Source organism: Amblyomma americanum, chromosome 1, assembly GCF_052857255.1.
Source record: "Amblyomma americanum isolate KBUSLIRL-KWMA chromosome 1, ASM5285725v1, whole genome shotgun sequence".
In the NCBI taxonomy this organism is placed as follows: Eukaryota; Metazoa; Arthropoda; class Arachnida; order Ixodida; family Ixodidae; genus Amblyomma; species Amblyomma americanum.
Window position 1 is genome coordinate 47839211 of NC_135497.1, and position 22203 is coordinate 47861413.

The 22203-nt window shown below is 47.8% G+C and overlaps 2 pseudogenes; both read right to left on the bottom strand.

Annotated features, from left to right (window-relative positions):
• LOC144133782 (uncharacterized) overlaps nucleotides 1-7358 on the bottom strand; it is a 30745-nt pseudogene extending 23387 nt beyond the window's left edge.
• Nucleotides 7359-15239: 7881 nt separating this feature from the next.
• LOC144133883 (inactive selenide, water dikinase-like protein) lies at nucleotides 15240-21934 on the bottom strand (annotated as a pseudogene).
• Between the last annotated feature and the right edge of the window lie 269 nt (nucleotides 21935-22203).

The following is a 22203-nucleotide window of genomic DNA, read 5'->3' on the forward strand; positions in this document are numbered from 1 at the left end:
CTGGCCATGAAAGTGTGATGAATGATGGTGAATGGCAGAGACACTTGGCTCAACCTTCTTGAAAACAAAAGCTCTGTTACTAAACGTGAAGAAGAGATTCCCTCACATACTTTCGTGCGATTTAGTCGCTTTTCCCGTCACCTCTCTCAACAAGAACGTGACTGGCCTCTGACCTGTCCAAGCCGTGCCATGAACTTGGGCACGCTGACGATGGTAGAGAGGTCACCGATACCATCGCGTATCTGCTCCGCGGTGCGGCCCTGATTGTCGTGCGCGTAGAACCAGACGCCATGGCTGCGTAACTGGCTCGTCGAGCAACCCAGGAACATGAACCGGCGGCCACCAATCTTCAGGCCGGACGACAGCGGAGGCTTGATCACCTACAGAAAACAAGCCCAAGGTAAAAGAGAGGAACTAAATTGACGGTTTACATTGTCATTTCAAGGAGCCCATCCCATGCATAACTTTCCTCAGTGTTCCTATCAAATATCTTCATGCAGTTTTGTGCCCTCCTCTGCACTCCAGCTACATGAATCCATACAGCAGCGGAACGAAAAAGCGACGGTGAAATCAAATTAAAATAGGCAAATAGAAGCTCATCAATGTGAGACTGAAATGTAGCACTACTGCCAATATAGATTTGTCGCATGGCATTCTGATTCCCTGTGCCCTTCAGTGCGAAAGGAAGTAGCCGCAATCCTCGGGTATCAGCGGTGTCTGTGCGTGTGAAGCCTTTCAGTAGCAAGTGTATTACCGGCTCACTAGGTGAGTGGACACGCCAGTCGCACTGTGAATAGGCGGCGCTGTTCACCTACAATTTGAGGCAGTTACATGCCTTTCCTTCTCTCAAAACTGGTGGCATGTTTAGAATGCCAATTTTGAGTAAAGGGAGGAACATAACTGGATCCCCGAGTAAGAGGACACCTCAACAGCGCTCTGAGCTACGTGGCGGTGGTGTACATGTGAAAAAACAGTGCTTTCGCCCAGTCTTTTGTGCTTAGCAATGCTAAACCGCCAGCCATTTTTTTTCCTTGAGACTTCAGATACTGCATTTTTCCAAAAATTAAGCACGCTACGGCTACTTGTTCACAGGGCGATCATGAACCCCCCAACAGCGTACCGCGCTGAGAAAGTCGTCCTTGCAGGCACCCAGCGAAAAGGAGATGAGCTTGCAGTCGTCGTCCCGCACGACGATGCGCAGGGCGTAATCTGGGTCGCAGTGCTGAAGCAGGCGGCTCTTGCACACAAGTTGAGGGGGCATGTAGACGCGCCGAGTGGGCGTCAGGATCACCTTGTGCACCTTGACCATGTGGGATGGTAGCTCCTGGGCGATCACCGAGCCTGTGAAAACGTCGATGCGCTGCCGGTGCGCCCGATACCGGAAGTACAGGTGCTCCAGGGCACTGCGGAACTAGAACACCTGCGCGGTACCGCGCCACAAGGACACTGTTCTTGATATGCTGGATATATAGAAGCGTTGCACAAAGATCGGTAGGAAAAAGAGGCAATAGTGTTGATGTACATAAAGCATTGAAAGGAACTGTAGTCCGAGAAGAAATGAAAAAAAATTTAAAAACACGATTATGTTCAGGGTTCACCGGCACTTCTTATGTGTAAAGTGAATTTTTTTCCTCACTTTCCGCTTAAAATGACACCTTGAGATCAAGCTCCACAAAATTGCTAAGCTACACACCGTTCACTTATTTGTGTGCCCCTATCATCACACAGTTAGCATACTGCATTTCTGCATGCATTCTTTAACCGATCACATGTCTTAATACCGAGTTCCTTGTGTATCAAACTGAGCTCCTCGTTCAGTTCTGTAATATCGCGCACTTGTAGCCACCTTAAAGCAGCGCAGTCTACACCATGTCATGCAGCTCTGCACGAACATCAGAGGTCTCCCAGGCGCCCGCGTGGTGTTACGCTTAGACCTTTTGAATAAGCGCTCCCTGAACGTCCGTATGCACCGTACGCTAGCACAGTGAAAGAGATAGAACGACCTATCCCCTCATTTGTTCGCAACCGTTCAAAGAGCAGCTATATTAATATCAGCGTGCACACATTCCTATGCTATTTATCCGACGATCAGGCACACAATAAAAAATTTCCGACAACGGTGGCTCCCATGCATGAAAGCAAGCGTTATCCACATTTTTTTGCGATATGCTGGGAAGACACAGGAAACCAGACTTTGAATTTTCTAACGACAATTCTCGTGAGCAAGCTTGGTCACGGCATGCAAAGTGCCGACAATAATGCAGACACAACATCTTTGGAAGGCTCAAGTGAAACTTTGCTAAGAAAGCAGCATGCCACTTTTCGATGCAGTCTCTGGTAGTCCCCACTTCCGCTACCATTGCCCTATATAGCCTGCAAGCCGCCGTGAAGGAATGAGGCCGAATGCTGATGCCAACAATGCACTACACTTGTAACAACTTCATCGGGAAAGAAGCAGGTGCCTCTCAGGTGTTCATCTTGCGGAAACTCGAGGAGGAGTTCAGGAGAACAACCTGCCGGGCTATTTGTTTATGCATGTGGTTTACTGGGAAGCGCAAAAAACAGACGAGGGACGGAATAGGGGACACAAGCGCTCGTGAACGTGTTTCTGTGTCGCCTAATCCGTCCCTAGTCCGTTTTTTGTGCTTCCCAGTAAACCGCATGGTGGAGGAGGTCCATCGCTTCTGGTCGGTCGCGCGTTCCCAAGAAAGAGGATATTGCAAACTTGAATATAATTTCTTTCAATTTAATTTTATATTTCGTTACACTGGCTTCCTAACGTTGCCACTGGCCTAATTTTACCGTCACTATAAAAAAAACAGGTTCCACTACTGCACACGAGCGCGTATAGTGTTGTCATGGGCACGAACTGAACATGCTCTGCTACATAAAACACATCTGAAGTTACACTCTTCAATTTAAAAAAAAAGCTAACAGAGGTTTAGCGCTTGTTTAACCTAGTGATACGAGCGAAAGAAATTGTTAAGCAAGGGTACATATGGTTTGGCCCTGGAGTCGGTCTGGTGCGCGTTATCCATGGCAAGACAGAGACCAAGCGCCTGCGAAGCAACTGTGTTTGCAACCTTTTGCTAGACACGTGGCAGAGCAGCGAAGAGGCCCGGAGCGAGCGCAGCTGTGGCGAATCCACAGCGAGTTACGTATTATGACGTTCCTTGCTACGCCTTCGTTGCGCCGGTTCAAGGTGAAACGCGCAGTAAACTTGACCTTGCGAGTTGTGGGAAGAGTCGAGCTTTCGCTCTAAGAAAACCACTGTTCTGCTGCTGCCTTCAGTACAGAATTCTGCAATAAAAGCTTACTTAACATAGTTCAGAAAACAAATCTTACTGAACGCCAGGCCAGGTGCGAGGCGAGCGGGCTGCGGACGTCAAGAGGGCCCTTAAGCTTTTGTTGTTAAAGCCAGCCTGAAAAACCGGGCTCTCACCTTTCCCTGGCTAAGCGAGAAATAGATCTCGAAGAGGGCTTCTTCCAGGGCACGGGGACACTCCTCGGCGCGCGCAGACAACTCGAGGAGCGTTTCCCGGCAGCTCTGAGCGTCCATCGCCAGCTCATCGGTGACCTGCAAAGGCGGTAATCCAGGTGTTGCTCGTCCGCGTTCGACAGTGCAGTTTTCAAGCGCCGTTCGAGTCGTGCGCCCGCTTAATTCTACTTCGCTTCGGGAAGCTCCCTATTGAAACCCAAAATGACACCGTAGGTCCACAAAAATGCGCGCATGGAATAGTGACGCAGTTTTATATTTACGCCAGGTCATGGCACAGCGCGATATGCCAAAACCGCCAACGCAGCAAATCCCCGAACGAAGGCCATCTTCATCCGTCAATAGCGTAGATCCGACCCATCGGAGTAACCCTTACTTTGGAAGCAATATGCATTCACTCGTGATAATCCTTATTGATTCTGCATTTAAAATGGTATAGTGTGGTATGGGGGGAACGTCCCGAAGCGACTTAGCCTATCAGGGACGTTGAAGTAGGCGACTCCAGAGTAATTCCGACCACCTGGGGATCTTTAACGACCAACAACAGCGCACACCGCACGGGCGCTTTTGCGTTTCGCCCCCACTAAAGCGTGGCAGCCGCGACCGGAATTGGAACCCGGGTCCTCCGGGTCAGTAGCCGAGCACCGTAACCACTGAGCACATGAGGCAGCTACGTTTAGAACGTACTTGACATTAATCTTGGAGGTCCTGTACATGGAAATTATGTGATGTACTTGATCCAATTCCAACGGATATAGAGACACGCAAAGGGTGTCTTGTACTGTCTGTTTTGTATGTCTTTTAACTTATTCTACAGAAAACGAGAAGTTTGAAAGTGACAAGAACAAGAAATGTTCAAGAGGATCGAAGGTTTCACGCCGACGTCCTGGAACATTTCTAATTCGTCAGCTTTTGACCTTTGTTCTTGGGGTTGAGCTTACAAGAAATCCACGCAATGAGTTAAATCCCTACCTGAAAGCTCTCGGACCAGACGCTGAGCAAGGCGTACACGACGCCGAAGTCCTGCACGCTGGGCCTGGCCACTGCCTTGAACTCGCGCGCATGCAGCTCGCGCACCGGCGCGTAAAAAACCTGCGCGTTTTTGCGCGTGCGCAGGATCAGGTTGCAGAGAGGTGCCCAGTGGCGTGGTCCACTGAGCGTCAGGCGCATCATGCGACTTCTGCCCAAAACGTCGGAACCGCACTTGAAGGGTCCTTCACCGAACTCGACGGCCCGGTCCCACGGGGTGGTGTCGGACAGGTCGAACTGCGACAGGAAAGGTGGTGGGTGAGCAAGCTGTAGTGCGGCTTATTTTGAGGCTGACACGAATCAATTTATTATTATTTCATGGATCAAGGAACAAACTCAGGTTACTGATGTTCTTGTTGAAATCAAGAAATCAAGAATAGCATTGCAGTCTATTGGCAGAGCACGTAATGCGAATGCACGATGACGGATGGTCACTTAAGGTAACAGAGTGGATTCTAAGAGAAGGCAAGTGTAGCAGTGCGAGGCAGAGACTAATATGGGCGTATGAAATTAGGGAGTTTGCAGAGATAAGGTGATCGCAGCTGCAAAGGACAGGGTTAATTTGGGATAAGAGCAAAATCCTCTGTCCTATGCTGTCACAGTTACACTACTGCTGCTGCTGATGATGATGACTGACCTAAGTTCAGCGCCCATCATCTACACTAATGGCTGTATTAAGAAGGAGCTTCTCGAGCCACCACTGTCATAACTTTATGTTTGTGTAGCAAAAAACAGTGAGGTCACGACTGTACTGCCACACTATCACTATGCCCTGTGAATGGGATAAGGATATATGGGCTCTTGCCCCGTCAAATTAAACTATTGGCATACCGGCGTAGTCGTTTTGGAATTTTTGTGTGGATTCCCATTCCCCGATGTCCGTTACTGCCTCTCGAGAAAGAAGGGGAGCGGGACACGGTTGAAAAAAAAAATTCAGATACCAGTAACTGGAAAACAAAGGCTAGGCGGTTAGAGTGAAAGTACACAAGGAGCAGAGGACGCAGAAGCGAAAGGATGTATGTCCACTCTTGGTAGTGGTCGTGAAGCTTTACACCGCGCTCTTTTAAGCAGCAGAAGTCCGGTGACGCCTAAAATACGTTTTACGCCCATTAACATCCCCTTCACCACAGCAGTCAGTGGTCCAGTTTTCTATACAGCTTTCCTTGCAGTCCTGCAATTTTGCGTGTTGCCCCACAGCTGCCCTTCTACGCAGTGATGTAGAACTCTACGACTAAAGGAAACTGTAGCGGAAGGGGAAACCGTAAGAGTACAGGAGTGTGTTTGTCGGCAGGTTTTTTCTTTTAGTCCATTGAAAGCAATTAACGATATAGCGCTGCTCACCTGTGGCAGGTAGTCGCCCTCGCGGTTGCACTGGCTGGTGGCGCTGTTGCCAGCGCACACCTTGTAAAGCAGCGGCGGGTGCAACAGCTGCAGGTAGACAATAGTGGATGTCGGCGACGTCTTGCGCAGAATGATGCGGCAGATGGTCGAGTACCGCACCAGCAGCCGGAACAGCGTGGAGCTACGCTTGCGGACATCCACGAAGTACAGGTACAACCCATTGTAACAGTGCTCAAAGTGCGCATTGCACTGCGTCACCTGGTGGAAGAGAAGGCATTCAGAAGAAGGGCCTAAACCGAATTATTCCGCTCCGACTGCGAAACTGCCGTACTTTTTAAGTACGCCTATCCATGTTGGTACAGTTTCGCACTTGCCAATTCATGCAGCGTGGCTAATACGTTCCAGGCCCTTGAAGAGCTTTATGTACTGTAAGCACAGTATATCAAACCCCTTCAGAGTCCTCTTTTAAGACTGAGGATACATTTCCTCATCATTTGCGATGTCATGCAACCTAGCCGCGTCACCCCAAATCGCTGCACCGTAAGAAAAATTGGACGACGAATTGCAGGTCATTGATACAGGAAGGAGTACATAAAATTGGTTATTTGAAATCATCCACGCAGTGTAAAGCACTCTCCCTTCACCTCTCACTAGTGTTTCTAAATCTTTCTGGATCCGCTCTCCACAGAATTCAATCCCCACAACAATTTAGGCTGCGCGCCAAGCAAGCAAACTAGACATGTAAGGAACCAGATGAATGGATAAGGGGCCCATGTGCCAAAGTGCGTGACCACCAGGCCCGAAGCTCTGCTTTGCCATCACGTACCCAAAACCTGTCCAGGAAAAAAGGGTTAGATTTAATGTGCCTATGAGCTGCCACTGCCTTCCAGAAAAATGATGCATTGACAAGTCCTGACTACCCTTCTCATATCCCTCTTGCGACTGGGGCTCTCAGCATCATCGAAACTATTTGCCCAGCAGAAAAACACGCTGCTTTTAGAATACGACACTTTATGTCCTCACAGACTGCAATGCAGTTTATTCCCATGACCTTACACCATGCAACCACCACTGCCATAACTCAAACTTCTGGACGGACGCCGTCAGAAAACACCCTACAGGAACATCATCTCACCTTAAAGCCTTCAGATGAGGTCAGCTCACTGTTGGGACAAGACGTCTTCGCAGATGAGCTTGTTCCATCTGAAGGGGAGCTAGACTTGACCGCTCTTCCCTTCTTTCCCCGCTTCACAGACATTGATTTGCCGGAGAGGGAGGACGAAGACTTGGCAGACGAGAGTGGCGATGGAGGAGGCGGCATGGTGTAGGTGCTGTCAAAGTGCGCCACAAAAGTGTTGTACCCGAGGAAGCAGCCGAGGGCGAACGCGTTTACGGGTACGTCCTTGTGCTCCGTGGCTATCTGGGTGCTGTACGGGTCGCAGAACTCCTCGAGCTCCTCGGATGCGAGCCACCATTCTGGCGGGCCGGACATGCCCGCAGCCGCGCCGTTATTAGAGGCGTTCTGGCATTGGTCGCACCTGCGGAAGTGAATGTAAAATTGACGCGCGGAACCAAGAGCTGGTACAATCTTAAGAAGCCATATGTTCGAACACAAATGGCGGTACTCTCACCACCCTAGCCACCTCAATATGGCGGCTATGAGCCCGCAGAAGCCGATAGTTCATTAATTGCACCAGGCAAGAAATTTTGAATTGAAATGTCTGCATAAACACGCCCCCCCTGATTTCTGAGACTGAATAGACAGAGAGGCCGATAATAATTTCCGCAGTAAGTTGTTTATGAAGCTCTACAACCTCTTCCTCTCGATCACCATATTCTGAGCAGTGCTTCACAATTCATCTGCATTGCTCAAAAGGCACTGCAGTCACCTTAGTTCCAGTGCGCACAAATCTGCAAACCTCCGAATTTTGAACCCATGTCAGCGCATATGAGGAGTTTCTCAACTTACGCGACAGTAGAGGCCTAACAATATGATTGTTGAGGCCGACCGAAGACTGGCTAAGGGGAAATCCAGAAGTACTTGTCGCGCACTCACCACTTAAGTACGATATGCATGAACGAGTCCTTGGGTGACCGCTGCAGTTGCAGCGTCACGTTTGCCGTCCAAGTGGGGCTCTCGTAGACTGCGACCTCGCCACAGTCTCCGGCCACCACTTGGCCCACGGCGCACTGCAGACCGAGAAGCCGCCGAAGCTGAGACGCTGTCGGCGTGCCCCAGCCGGAGTCCAGACAATGGACGCGCAGCGCCATCTCCCGGCAGTTGTCCTCCCGGTCGCGAGCGCAAAACGCGGTCGTCGGTGCCATCGGCCCCGGAAGAAACGGCTTTGCAGGAGGCTCCATAGTGGCAGGTGACTATTGTGCCATTTCAAACTCGCCGACTGGCTTCTGAGTTGAGTTCAACTATGTCTTCTGCTTGAGCGGTCACACCAGAAGACGGACGGGTGGGCCTGGAGCTGCTCGCTGTCTTGGCCTTTGGTGCGAGCTGCGAAGAGGCTTTGCATAAGTAATTAGGGCTGAATACAGCAGCTGCATTATGGGCATGAGTGACAGCATCCCTGATGTTGGGCACCACGACTTCATTCTTGCATAAAAACTGTGATTGCAGTTAACACACACCCGCCGCTGTGGCTCAGTGGTTAGCGCACTCGGCTACTGATCCGGAGTTCCTGGGTTCGAACCCGACCGCGGCGGCTGCGTTTTTGTGGAGGCAAAACGCCAAGGCGCCCGTCTGCTGTGCGATGTCAGTGCACGTTAAAAATAATAATAATAATTGGTTTTTGGGGGAAAGGAAATGGCGTAGTATCTGTCTCATATATCGTTGGACACCTGAACCGCGCCGTAAGGGAAGGGATAAAGGAGGGAGTGAAAGAAGAAAGGAAGAAGAGGTGCCGTAGTGGAGGGCTCCGGAATAATTTCGACCACCTGGGGATCTTTAACGGGCACTGCCGCCGCTGCGTTTTTATGGAGGAAAAACGCTAACGCGCCCGTGTGCTGTGCGATGTCAGTGCACGTTAAAGATCCCCAGGTGGCGGCGGCTGCGTTTTTATGGAGGAAAAACGCTAACGCGCCCATGTGCTGTGCGATGTCAGTGCACGTTCAAGATCCCCAGGTGGTCGAAATTATTCCGGAGCCCTCCACTACGGCACCTCTTTCCTGTTTTCTTCTTTCACTCCCTCCCTTATCCCATCCCTTACGGCGCGGTTCAGGTGTCGAACGATATATGAGACATACTGCGCCATTTCCTTTCCTCAAAGACCGATTATTATATTGTTAACACACCGAAAGCACATACTGACACATTAAGCACCGCATCCTTCTAGTCTCTTTCGGAATCGCAGAGGGGTCTAGCCAATTGACGAACAACGAACATCTCGCAAAACGCCCTATATGACTTCTGCAAAAACCAGAGGGTATCGGGATTCTTGCACCAGAAAGTTGGGCAATCGGCGCGTCGGATGAGGGTTCTTTTCTTCCAAGTAGTCTCCATCGATCAGGGAGGTGACCTACCAAGGTCTAAGGCCTACGTAGACTGCGAAACGGCATCGGAGCGTAGTGCTTCGGATGAACGACTGCCACGTGGGGCACTGCTATGTCTAGGTGGCCTAAGCAAGGCACCGTAGCGGAACGCTTCCGAAGGATGACGAACACGCGAGGCAGCATGTTTAGGTGGTATAGGTCGATTACAGGCCGGCACCTTAGCGGAGTGCTTTCGATGAAAGATTACCGTACAGGGCAACATCATGCCTAGGTCGATTACGGGCCTGCACCGCAGCGAAGTGCTTCGGGTGAATAACGAACACATGGGCACCTCGGCATCGCATCGGTATGCTTAGAATGAATTAAAAACACGAGCAGCCCCACTCGCCAATGGTTGCCCAGGGCCGACAACGGCGCCACATCGCCGCGGAAAGCTTCGGATGAATGAAAAGCTTGTAGGCCAGAAATACGTCAAGGGGCAATAGGTCTATTATGGGCCAGCACCGTCCTTCCGATGAAGGACGAGCGCGTTGAGAATCGCAAGGACTTAGTTGATTACGGCTCTTCATCGCAATGGAGTGGTTCGGAACAACAGCTACGTAGCGCATAGTCAGTGAGCGCCGAAATAAGGCTTGAGACCATTTTCCCACTTTCGTCTGCATTGGCATGAGCCCGAGCAACGAACCGGAGATCTTGTCATCGAGCAGGGCGCCGCTAAATTCTAACAAGCCTTGCGGTTCGACTACCTCTCCTGCCTGGCGCTGCTTCCATTGCTACAGTTTCAAAAGGGCAAGGATTCATGAAGGCTCAGATTAGCATTTGTTCACACTCTTTGCAGCACAAAAAATTTGGCCGAGGATTTGCTTAGCTAATCCAGGATATACAAAGCTGTTCATTAGCGTTGCCACTGACATCGAAGTCTACGTTGATTTTCAGGAAAGGAAAGGCGCATAGCTGGCTCTATGGGTCAGTGGACACCTCATTCGCGCTTTGAGGTACGCGGCGGTGGTTAGAGAGATGTGGACTGCAATAATTAGCGCTGACAACGTTGTGGCAGACACGCGGCACTGCAGCAATAGGCCGCAGCGTTCATTGGCTGAACAACCTCCCGCGATCAACCAATAACTGCCACCTGGCAGGGTGGGCCATGCCAACGTACATTCCAATAAATAAAATTGTAGAGCTATGCTTACGGGTTTCAGCGGAAGCCGACTGCCCCTCCCCCACCCCCGGCATACGAATTCTTTCAACACTCTCTTTCTTCCGATAGATATGGCCGCGTGGTCGACCAACGGCGCCGGCATATCGGTCGAAGTAGTTCAGTAGTTCCGTCTTCGCCACCGCTAACGGTGTGTTCTTGTTCAGCTCGATATCACGATGCTTTCGACTTTCCCGTCGGAATGTAAATATTCACTTCTGCCGGCATGGCGAATATCCGAGCACCCCACAGCACACACCTTTCGCAATATCCGACGTGGACTACCACACACCTCGTTAACGCGGCATTCGAATGCGGGCACGTGCGCACGGCTGCGTATTTTGAGGAAAGTGCACAGTAACTTTCTCGTATTGCTGTGCAGGACTTAGCAGCAGCCCTAGCTGGAATTGCGAGGAGGACAAGGAGGAAAGGAAAGACGCAGTATGGAGCCGCATGGGCGTGCGTAGGCAGGAATGTGAAATTGAATGAAGAAAGATAAAAAGACATGCCACGGCTTGCCGAGCTTGCTGGCGGAGCCCTCCGCTACGCCACCTTTTTCTCAGTTACTTGTTTCACTCACTCCTTTATCGATGCCTGACTGACACATGTTCTGAGCACTGCAAGCATAGGTTGTTCTCCATATATACGTTTTGCCAATGTCAGTATTACAAGTGGCAATTTATACTGCACGTTAAAGTACCCCGCGAGGTCTGAATTATCAGGAGCCCTCTGCTAAGGCACCTCTCTCTCTTCTTTCACTCTCTACTTTCTCCCTTTCCCCATTGCAGGGTTGAGGTGTTCACCGATATGTCAGAGATTTAACCTACCTTTCCTTCCCCCCCGCAATTTTTCTTTCTTTCCATCCCGCGTCCTAGAACTCAGCAGCGGCACACTGTAACCACTATGAAAATGAAAATTGCTTTTGGGGAAAGGAAATGGCGCAGTATACGTCTCACATACCGGTGGACACCTGAACTGCGCCCTAAGGGAAGAGATAAAGGAGAGAGTGAAAGAAGAAAGGAAGAAAGAGGTGCAGTAGTGGAAGGCTGCGGTATAATTTCGACCACCTGGGGATCTTAAACGTGCACTGACATCGCAAAGCTCACGGGCGCCTAAGCGTTTCGATGGAGGCGAAACGCTAAGGCGATGTCAGTGCACTATCCCTGCCCCGGATTAGGGGCGTAAGGTTTAATAGTTTTCTTCATAACCAATAAGCCACAGCAGCAGATGGGTTTTGATATCACGTGCGCAGCTGCACCAGCATCAAAGTACAGGCAACAGCATCGAAGAAAATCTCGTGGACAGCTCGTTTGGGAGCACGTTGCTAGAGCACACCGCAGGGTAAACGGACGGGAGGCCGCCCGTGTCCAGTACCTTTTAAAGCTCTAGCTTTTAAAGCGAAGAGTCATGGACCTAACCGACGATCACGCGACCACTCCTTGCCCATAGCCGGCGACTCGCGCTAGCTTGGTCCTAATCACTCGGGGCAACAAAAGAAGTCACAAAAAGGGCTATAAACAACGACAAATGCGTCCCATATTAATAATTGGTATTTTGGGGAAAGGAAATGGCGCAGTATCTGTCTCATATATCGGCGGACACCTGAACCGAGGGAAGGGATAAAGGAGGGAGTGAAATAAGAGGTGCCGTAGTGGAGGGCTCCGGAATAATTTCGACCACCTGGGGATCTTTAACGTGCACTGACATCGCACAGCACACGGGCGCCTTAGCGTTTTTCCTCCATAAAAACGCAGCCGCCACGGTCTGGTTCGAACACGGGAACTCCGGATCAGTAGCCGAGCGCTCTAACCACTGAGCCACCACACCGGGTACAAACGCGTCCCAAGATAACCTGCTGTGACTGGACGACGCAGCGTTCTGCGTTCCTGTGCAGTACCAACCGCAGCATTAATGATAGAGCTACCACAGGCGAAGTGGCACATAAGACTCGTTGTGGAAGGGTCATAGATGCAGCCGAGGCAGAGCGACATGCTCGGAACGCTGCACGTAAGTGGGAAACGGGAGCCACAAACGTGCTGCGTGTCTAACAGAAGACGAACGCTGTCGGGACGCTGCAATGCATCTCGAAGTCCTACTGGCCTCACGTTTTCTGGTGGCATATTTTAAAGAAAACTGTGCGGTCATTGCAGCTGGCGCGAGCAGTCTTCCACGCAAGACTAAATAGGCATTCGCGATAAAGGGCGCCGCTGTCGCGGAGCAAAAATTACTCACCTTAGGCAAAACAAAGATCCCTCGTTGAACTCAAGCTTCTTTAAGAGCAAAATAACGCAAGGCTGGCCACCCGGCGCCGGTCGTGACAGGGCCTTAGCGCAGCCAGGAAGGCTTGAGCACAGGACCATCCAGAGAACAAGCGATAGGCCTAGCGGCCGCAATCCGCCAGCTGCCGTGACACAACGTGCGAGCGTTCTTGGCAGCAGCCGTTCTACGTGTGTATGAAAATGTTGATGATGATGATTATGATGTCATACGAGTTTATATGTCATTGTTGTTAGCCTATCAAAGTATCAAAGGATAGCACATGCCCACACTGGGGGATCGGCCAAGAATCGGGTGGCTGTTCGCCTGCACTCAGTTATTAAAAACGAAAAACACGCGGCAATGCAACACCGGTAGATTCTACCTCATGAGCAGAGAAAGGACAAGAGTTTTGATTTCGAAATAAATAATAATACTAATAATAATAATGTGGGGATTAAAAAGAATTATTAAGTCAAAATGTAATGATTTGTAGAAAAGAAAATTTTGTTACACATAGCAAGGCATACGGTCCTTGCCGATGGTACGTGGTCCTGAACCGAGCCATAAGGGAAGGAATAAAGGAGGGAGAGCAGCGATGAAGCCACTCACTCCTTCACGGTTGCCATGGTAACGGCGCATGAGCACAATTGGCCTCTCCCATGTAACATGGTATCGGCGCATACGCACAACTTTCCCCTCGCGTGTACCACGAAATGCTCGACTGGTAGCCTAGTGTAGCTCCCGCTATAAAACATTTAGGACACACAGGTCCTTGAGCCCCTGCACGGCCTCACTGCACTCAAACGTTCATGTCCCGTATAACAAGTGGCAATTTATAGTGCACATTAAAGTACCCCGCCAGGTCTGAATTATCAGGCAGCCTCTGCTACGGCACCTCTCTCTTCCTTCTTTCACTCTTTATATACTTTCTGCCGTTCCCCACGGCAGGGTTGAGGTGTTCACCACAGGGTTGAGGTGTTCACCGAGATGGTACGCTATCCTTTCAAAAAACAAAATTTTCTTTTCATCCCCCATCCTAAAGCTTAGCAGCGGAACACCCCTAACCACTATGAAAATGAAATTGGTTTTTGGGGAAAAGAAATGGTGCAGTATCTGTCTCACATATTGGCAGACACCTGCACCACACCCTCAGAGAAGGGATAAAGGAGGGAGTGAAAGAAGAAAGGAAGAAAGAGGTTTCCTGATAGCCGTGCACTGTGACACCTGCATCAAAGTACAAGCAGCAGGCATCGAAGAGTCTCGGGAGCTCATTGCTGCAGCATGCCATGGGGCAAACGGAAGGAAGGCCACGCCGCGTCCAAAACGTTTAAAGTGCTAGCTGTTAAACAGAGCCATGGACTTCACCTATGATCACGCGACCACTCCTTGCACGTAGCCGGCGCCTTGCGCTAGCTTCGTCACAATCACTTGGGGCGTGCAGTGGCAACAAGACAGCGCTAAAGACAACGCCACATGCTACAGCAACCAAAGCCCATGATCAGATATGGGAACCTTCAAGTGTTTAATGCACTTGCAACCGAAGTTCCCATTGTTACTCTCACTGATGGCAGCATCATGTGCAGTTTGGTTTGAATCTGTCTTGTTACAGCATGCTGCATTGCCTAACATTTACGTCCACCACGCAGTAATGTGCAGGAGCGCTATATGCACTGTTGACATGTGCAGAACCCAAAGTAGACACTGGACCAAGCACAATGTTCATGTTCCGAAATGAGATGCTGTAAACAAGTAATTTTCCTCAAGCTTAATATTTCACAAAATCAGGTAAAGTCCTGAGGAATAAATTTTGGAAAGGAATAAATTTTGGAAAGGATAAGTGACAAGCTCCTTAGCGCTCTTTTTAACCACATTATTCAGGGGAGCAATTTCTTGCAATGTGCTGTTTATATGAGTCGTGACAAAACGAGCAAATTAGGTCTTCACAAAAATTCAATTCAAAAGTCGTTTTACATAAAATTGGATGAAGCAACCTGTATCTAATGGTGCTAAGTAATGTCTGCTCTTAATGATACTGATGGGTAAAGCTTCAGTGTGCCCACACACACTCTCAGCAAAGACAAGAGCCAGAATTTTTGCAAAATATTTTTATTCCCAATGCATGGCAAATGGCTGAGGCTTAGCAATGAGAGGCTGTGAGAGATGCCCACGGGAGACAAACCATCCTCCACACCACCGTAATATTCAGTCAGCACAGATTCATGAAGGTCTCTTCAAGGAACAGCCAGTCTCTTAACTGAACAAACCATCAAAACCACTACTATATGATAAAAGGGGAAAATATTTTACATAACGAATGCTTGTAGAAGACTATCTTTCATGACTAACAAAAATATTGGTGTGCTCATAAAGCGCATAAAATATCACTAACACAACACAAAATGTTTGTTTGGAGTCCATTTAGCTAACGTTCATGTCAGTGGCATGCAGCATAAGACCAAAGCTGTCGCCACTCGTGTATGTGGCATTCGTAGTTGCATATGACAGCCATAAGGTACCCCATCAGTAAAAACATCACAGCTCACTCTTTCAAAACTCCTTGCAAGGCTGGAAACCTTCCTCACAACCAATTCTTTCCCTGTCCCCTATTCACAAGCCTGTGTTACCAAAGCTAGGACTCCTTGTCGGCTGAAGGCACTTCGAGCACGCGTAGAGAGTCCGTCAGCCTTGCTACCCGCTCCCCTTCAACAACATCCTCTATGATCCACGCTGGGTATCCGTCCTGCTGCTCAATTTCTTTGCACGATCCTTCGGCATTCTCCTTTGGAAGGCACATCAGCACTCCACATGAGAAAGGAAAACAGGAAACTTGTAACTCACTAACGCCATAAATTTTACGAGTGCAACCTATGAAATAAACTTGAAATGAAATTGCTGCTGTTTTACCACAATTCCTGTATTGCCGCAAAATTGCTGCAATTCCTGTGTTATGATTATATATTTTTCATGCACTCCTCTCCACTAATGCCCCCAGAGGCCTTGGAGGTACTGAAATAAATAAATAAATAAAATAAATAAATTCCTATGCTAATATATTGGCAAGAGATTTTGAGAAAACACCCCAAATGATGCTTTAACTTGTTCATTGCATCTTGGGTGTCCGGTGGGTGATCCAAGATACTAAGTCACGCGATGAATCCGTCGCTATGCTCTGATTTATCAAAGAGCGTGTGGAAAGGACACACGCCATGTCGCTGTTGCCATTTATTGCCGTTTCCAGGAAGTTCGCATTGCTAAGTAAAAAAAAATTTTTGGCTACAGTTGTACTAAGGGCAGCGTTATCTGTGTGAAGACAAGAAATTTTCTCTATGTGAAGCCTCGACAAGTGCCAGAGACCTCCCTACTCCACCCTCCACAAGAACCACGCATCCATCACCAACCCGTTGCCTGCCTCCACACACCAGAAGCCCATGCAGCAGCAGAGCAAAAAGAGCAACAGTAAAATCAAATCCAAAGAGACAGTGGGAAAGTCAGCTGCCCTCCAGAAGCATCCCCAACCGGCCACAGCCTCACCATGCCCCACTAGCTAGGGGGCCGCCAACATAGACACCCTCTAGAAAAATTCTGTTGCACTCGGCTTTAAGTAAAAGCATTCATTAAAGTAAAAGCATCAAAGTAATCACTGAGCGAAAATCCAACTGCTATTACAGCGTTCTCGCATCAGGTTTCATGATTGTCCTGTCAATTTTGTTTACTTTTCTCCTGGTACTACTCAGAGCAAAGCATCTGAATTACATTAAAAAAATCTGAAAAGAGTTTCACCCAAAAGGAGACAACAACATATCTTTCCAAGGAACAACTGGGGATTTCCGACAGGAACACCATCGCTTTCATGTAACTCTAAACTCTGCATACATTTTAGCACTTCCTTACGGTGAAAGTTTAAAAAATTGTGTTGTATCTATTTTCAAGAAGCTGTGAAAGACATGAGAAGGAAATACTACAATAGAGAAAAAAAATTCGACTGATTGTCAGTCAGTGGCTCAACAGAGGTCTCGGCCGAATGCCCGTGCGTTAGTTTGAAGGAGGTGCCCGTGGCGGCCAGCAGGGCAGGAAATTGGCTCTGATGGGCAGCGTGTGGATCACAAACCGCACTGAGCGCTGCTGCATCTGCACCAAGTTCTGGGTGTGGCCGAGCAGACCGAAGCCTGTCACACCTGTAGCACCGTGGCAGCCATGCTTGTGCATCAGCCGAGCTCCTGGAACAACAAAGGCAAAAAATTTGTTTTAACACAGTTTCTGCACAAGCAGGAGTGAAGTGAAAGTCAATGCTCACTTGGTCACAAAATACACAACTGATGAATAGTCGTACAATGCCTCTCATTTCATGATATAAAAGGAAAGAAATGTAGCTGGTCTGATAAAGACCTGCTTTGATCAAAATGAAAAGTTTTCCTCGTCAAAAGTCTGCAATTTTGTGGTAGCCTTCTTGCATGCAGACAGTGAAGTACTAGTAAGTGGAACACACATACTTGCACTTGCAAAATGTGAGACTGCACAGATACTACCAGCATACCCTGTAAGGTGGTAGTAACTCAATTACTGCAGTCTTTAATGTTGGTCGCCAGGTTATCACTGTCCCCCTTCCCATGGGCTGCTAACAAGCTAAGATATTTCCATGTAATAAACAAGGAAGCAAAAACCAGATGGGCCAAATACAGTACTTCCCAGCCCCACCACCTTCTCAAGGTTAGTGTTTTCCAATCTAATCTAACCTGTATCCTTGTTTGTACTATCCAGACACGACTTTAATTATTTTCTTTTTTCTTTTCCTTATTTGTTGGCATAACACTGGACTGAACGGCTGTGGTAGTAAAGAGACAGCCACAAGGATTGGATGCTTCACAACAGAAAACAAACAACTGGTGGTGGGGGAAGCCTCAGGCCCTTAACCAATATTTCAACAAGACGACTTTCCTTTTCTCCCACCTCTTGCCTAGCTGCGACAGCATCACTCTTCTTGCGTTCATCTTTTCACAACTTATCTTCTTCACTTCTGCCTTTTTAATCCTTCTCCCTGCTAGCCCATCCCTTCTTTTTCTCCAAATGAACTCCCCAATTTCTTTGTGCATTTACATGCCATGATGTCCTTTGCTCTCGCATATTTTGCAGAATCTACCAAGTGCAGCAACATCTCCTAAAGTGCGTGATCAAATTCTTGGAGCTTCTTTTTATTTGTTTGCACTAATGTCCTGCACTTTTCGTTTTCAATGCTATACCATATCTCATCTCATTATTTATGTTACGATTACTGTAGTGGAAGCTGTCTTCATCATGGGACACGAATTTATTATTGTTGCCCTGACCACTGCGCTGTACTTCAATTATCAACTATTTTGTTGTCACCTTCTTAAAGCATTGCTCACAGTTTGTATGCACTTTAGTATCTGTCCACTCTCTTTCTGTGAGTGCACATGTTTCACCTCTACAATACCTCAGGAAGGCATTGCAGAGACTGCCGTAAATAAGCACATAAGCAAATAGGCAACTAAAAAAAAACTGCAGACACGAACAAATCAGCACCAACCATTGAGATTGAGACGTGCCATGGAGTCTATTGCATGGAGGTAGACCCTGCGTACATCTTCTTCACTGATGCCAGCCTTGCCCAGCTAAGCATGGCGCTCCGGCTTCTCCAGCCACTGGGGAGCGTTCACTGCCACCTGGGTGCCAAGGGGCTTGGTCAGTACCAGCACGTCTCCAGGCTGTGCATTGTCTGGCCTGTAAAGGGAGCATAACATTTAGCAATTAGGTTAAATGGCCAGGCTGATGAACATTCCAGTTTTTGTCTAGGGCCTTTCCTGTTGTTCTGAAATAGCTTGCCTTTAATGACGCAGTGACTACTTCTGTAGCAAACCTTCTAAAAGGATAACGTTGAGACAGGCATAGCATTACTATTGCTGTCATTCTTTGCTCTGGGGGAAGGCATATGTTCAAAGGTTTTTGCTGCAATTCTTTTTCTGTTTACATTATATTGCCATTTTCAAAATTTCACTGTCTATGCGACTGACCTGCTGGGCCTTTGCTACAAGTACTCTACTTGCAAAAAGCATCAGCGTTGACTTAGTGGAGTGCAAAATAGTATCAGAACATCTTTGGTGGGTGCGGGATAGCACTTGATATAATGACCACAATTCCAATAAGACATGGTTTGAACTTGTGCAAAAGTGAATTGTACAGTACAGTGAAAGCTCGTTAATAAGAACTCGATGGGGACGACGGTTCAAATTGACTGAAGTTCGAACAAACAAAAGTGAACAGAATATGCATTTGGGAAGCAGTCGGGTAGCGAGATTAGCCATTTCATTGTCCGAAAGTATTCCTTCATCACCTCCTACCTTTTATCTGAAGGCGTTTTTTCACCTTCAAAACTGAAGAGGTGCATAGCATTCAGTGCATCCAAACTACCGCAGCGGAGGGCCCCACTGAAGTTGCAAAAGGCATACAACCACCACTGAGCATGGTCAAAAGAACTACCGTCTCACGTCTGGCGCTTTTTGACCAAACCATATAGTGCAACCTCTGTGACTTTCAAATTCACACTTGTGAGTCGCGAGGTTGCGTAAGCATTGAAGTCGACAAGCAAAGGTAAACCGAGCGACCACACGTATATTGCCCGATTTTGCAGCCTCCCCTGGCTCAAGGCGCACACTGCCAAACCAATGAGTGTGCTTTTTGGTGATATCCTGCTTCGATAATGCTCTGGCATTGACTTCATGCATGGTTCCAACCTTCTCTTCAAGCATTTTGGCACAGTAATTACCGCAAACGGAAGACAATTCTAAATGCGGTACACCGTGTAGGTTGACTGCTCCGGCCGCAACCAATCACATGCAAAGGGCACTGAAAAACCGAGACAAATACACACAGCAAACATCAGCCAAGCTCCAACTCATTCGTTTGGCACACGTCGTCGTTTCGCGCACGACCGCATGGTTTCGGATTTGGAGTGCTGGAGACACTGCGACATGTCTGATTCACTGTAAGCATCTCGTCGCTGGCCATGTGATCAATTTCTCAACAGCAAAACCCAACACAGCAAGCTACTGAATCATTCGAGACCAACCCATACAAGCAAGCCGGCTCAGAGGTAATGCAGTTAGTTGCTACCACTAGCACAGAGAGAAACCCCTCCCCCGTTTACCCAGCCTCTCACGCCATTTTAACCCTGCCCACTTCTCCAAAGAGGTGGTGAAGCCTAGTGGGAATGTTTCTTGGTTCACCGCGTCACCCGCCCTCCAGGCACGGTGGTGGTTGTTCGAATTAACAAATTAATGGGCTTTGTTTCACACAGACCCAGTGGAGCATGGCCAGACCCAGTCGTACAGTTCGAATTATCCAGAAATTCAAATTATGAGCTTTGCCTGTACAGTCAGGTATTTCCACGGGCAAACTACATCATCAGTGTGGTGATTATTTGGGTATTAAGTAAGGTTTATCTGAACTTTGAAAACGACGCTCATGCTGGAAAAATTCATCATAGTACCCAACAGACAGAGCCTCAAATGCTCACATTTTGCATTTCATAAATGCTAACACAGACAAAAATAGCATGGAAAACTTAATTCATTGGAAAAAGAAAAAAAAAGACAAACGATTACTGCACTCACGAGATGATTTCAGACTCTGCAGACTGATGATGCCAAACCACCAATCATAGGCCAAGGATTGAGCATAGTCTGCCCTCCTGTGACCCTTGTGCCTGCTTGTTCAGCCAAGTCCTGTGGAGAAACAAATGCCATTTAAGCTATTTGCACCATGCTTATCACTTCAGTACTGGGGCATGACCTCAGGCAGTGAAAAGAGTTAAAAGCTGAAACACTTGAACAGCTGCTGTCTGACATGGACATCTCTTGTAGATCTTCTCTCAAGTTATCTCTTCACCATGCTAAGCGCACGAACTTGAAAAAGAAATCTGAGACTGCATTCAAATTTTGAGAGCTCACACAACTAGTGCCCTCACACTCACATTAGCTCTGATAGGCAGCCATGGCCTACACACACCTCAAAACATTGATGCAAACATCTTAGGCTTTACTGCAGCAGGGGCCGATCCTACCTTGACTCCCCCTGATGAGAAGAGGCACGACAATGTCCCTCTACTTTCAGTGAGCTTAGTGCTGACAGCCATTACCATCAGCACGTTATCGCAGTGGGTCATGCCAAGTGCATAAAGATCAGACAGCACATTGGCACACGCTATCTTGCCCTGCAACAAACAAAAACAATGAATAAGAAAACATCCTGTACACATGGTGCCAGCAAAGGACACCAACATGAGGCCTGTCACCTATTTGATTCATTATTGTGTAACAACGAAGATGTGTCAACGCAGTAGCGGCAGTGCTATCGCTGAGCGCGCGCTGCTGGCTGGCTCTAGAACAACCGCCGACGTAAGGTAACAAACGCTGCTATCGTATTGACACATCGTTACAATCAGATTTATTTACACGCTTATAGAAAGTATAATTATAGTGTGGTTTTGAGCCCAATAAGACTGCTCAGTAAGTGACCTGTTATCCAGACTAGCCAATAAGTGAACAAACTTAGCACTTAGAAACTCAGATTATAGAAAAAGTTTGGTGATACTCTTACAGCTACAAGAATATATATTTAATGCTGCTTTGTTTCGTTTTATCGCCTGGTATTAAAACTACAGACACATAACTTTCTGCAAAAAAATAACACTTAGTATTTTTTGTACAGTTGACTGAAGTGACAGCAGAGCACTGTGATGTTGAAGTTCGAGTATACAATCTGCCACCAGGTTACTAAATGCAGGTAAGCATTTTTTTACAATGTTGAACACTTACAGCTATGTAGGGGTCTTCAACAGATGGATAGAAGTAATCAATAGTTTGAACCAGAGAATAACCAGAACCTCCAAGGGGCACAACACTGGAATCCATGCCAATGTCTGAATGGAAAAAAATATGTATATTAGTCAGGTTGTTATGGGCAGCTTCTTGAAGAAAGGGAAATTTTCAGGGAAGTTATCAGAGTTACTACATTTAAAAGCACTGTACAAGGCACCCAAAATGTCTTCAATGAGGTTAAACTGTCCGCACACCATCAGTGTTGGGTTTTGTTCCCATTATGACTTAGAGAACTATAGACACCCAGCATTAGTTCGTTTTATTCTTTCAAATGATGCGTTAAACATTAGAATACTTATGCCACCATGTGGACAACTATTAGCAATAAGTAATTTGTATCTTAATTTCTTCTTTCATGATATTTCACTTTAATCAACCGAACGAGTGCTGAGACATGGGGTTCACACTTAGGTAGCATGAGGCACGAAAAAAAAACCTGTAATATAAATGCTGATACATAGTTTTAATTCACTAAAACATATAAACCA